Raw genomic sequence first — 2,211 nt, 5'->3', positions numbered from 1 at the left:
CCTTCAAATGAACTGTTAAAAAGAATCATAAAACATACTATACAGGTCCAGATCCAAAGTCTGTTAGGGTTATGTCTTTTTTTTTTTTTTTTCCCCTTTCAAAACCAGCCAACATGAATGCCTACTGGTTAATGCAAAAGCAGCTGACGTGATACAGGGATACCTCCCTGGTAGAGKCCTCCAAATTCCAGTGAAGTGTAACATGATGAGCTGCTAGCTAATCAGGCTAACAAGTATCTTTATTGTTCTAAAATAACAGCCCTTTTGTGCTTAAAGCTGTAGGAAACTGARCCTAGATATTCTTTTCTTGCTGGTTCAAATACCCATACCAAAAATCTTGCAAATAACATAAATCGGATTAAGTTACTCTCTCCTCTCTCCTTCATGACCTCCATCCAGCCTTTTGCTCCTTAACCTTCATGCAATCTCCTGCAGGTTGACAGTACCAATAAAATCACRGAAAGAAATCTGAATTAAGGAGGCACTTTCCAAGTTATTTTCAAGCAGGGTATTGTCCTGCAGTGTTGTGTGTACAGTGCAGTTGCTCACACTTCTCCAGTCCAGCTGTGAGTTGTGGGATAGGGATAGGCAAAGTTGGAAGGCTGAGGAATGGGGACAATTTAATCTGGCTACTAAGACAAACATTGTTTGTAACTGCTCTGTAAAGAGACTAATTTTTAGTATGAACAGGAATATAATTAGAGTCCAGCTTTTAAATACTACACATTGTACTAAACATTACACTTAGAATTTTCTATTCCAAGTTATTTAGTGGTAGTCCTTTCTCCAACACTGATCTATTTTTCCACAATAGGTTTTTTGAAAGGGAAAGTTAATTCCCTGGCACTGTTAATCCAAATCACACATAAGGAAATTAAGTTGAAAACCAGGATGAATTAATTTAATKCAGTCACTCAACTTGCTCTCAGTTTCTAACAGCTGGAATTGTAACAGATATACAACATACTAACTTGACAAAACTGTTATTTCCAAAAAGCTGGTACACATGCCTTGACACATTGTTCCAGTTTGATAATATATTTGAATAATTTTACTTATGTATTTCTCAAGCTTGCTTAGAAGAACATTTCAAAGATATTTTTAGAGTGCATACTCTATTCAGTGTGGAATTTTTGGTGTTGGAAAAGGTAGTGAGATAGATTGAACATGACAAAWCATCTTGCTGCTCCTCACCTGTTTATTATTCAAGTCCTTAAAGTTAGTTACAAAGATTTCCTAGCACTTCATATGAAGCTGCTGCCCCAGCATTCCCTCTGTTTATAAAGGCATACACTGTTTGAAAGACAACATCCACTTCTCAGCAATAACCACTAATGACYCCACAGCTGCTCCAGCATCTTCTCCAAGCACTTCATGCTGAATTTCTTATCAGGCTGATTTGAAAGATCTAGCTTCTTTCAACATGTTACTTGTGACAAAGATCTCCTGATAATCTACTTTTCAGAAACACTACCCTCTTGGCCTCAGAAGACATCATATCAACATGTATGGTAGATACAAATAATATCAGTAAAAAAACTTAGTCATCAGTAGGTTYATAAYTAAAAAAATTAAACACAGATTAAGRTCTGAAGTGTTTCCTAGTCAAGGACACTCAGCTTGTACARAAGCTCTTTGGTGGGAAAGAGTGGAAGAAAGACAAGGAAAGGGGGGAACTAACACAGGGGAGAAAAGTACAAATTCCTTTGATTCAYTAAAATAGCATTATACCCAGCCCCCTCCCACTCCCACTGCCACCCTCACTGAAGTTACAAAAGCAGTGGATGATTCTCTGTGCCGCCCCAGCCTACTTTATTTCACAATGTGGCGTGCAGGCAGTATTTTGAAACACAAAGTACCAGGAAAGAGTATTCATAGGTTCAAATGCAACTGGGTACAGCAAACCCCAACACTAAAAGGATGTAAAAAGCACTAGGAAAAGAAGAGAGTATATTAGTCCATCAATAAGGCATTGACTAATGAAAACATAATCCCAACAGTGGTTTCATCCCTTATTTACTTCCTCATTTTTCCTAAAACATAAAGCTAAGACCAATTTATTATTGCCATCTTATATTCCTGAGGCTGCCATTTAGCAARAATGCAGAGCTTACCTTCAGTGTGCAATACCTTTGTGGCTCCTGTATCGTTCACTTACGCATTTTTATTTACATATAAATAACAATATATATTTAAGTTTGAATAATAATC

Source organism: Malurus melanocephalus, unplaced genomic scaffold (genome assembly GCF_030028575.1).
Source record: "Malurus melanocephalus ecotype Western Australia unplaced genomic scaffold, MMel_1.1 scaffold_123, whole genome shotgun sequence".
Taxonomy (NCBI): Eukaryota; Metazoa; Chordata; class Aves; order Passeriformes; family Maluridae; genus Malurus; species Malurus melanocephalus.
Note: the sequence above shows the minus strand (reverse complement) of the source record.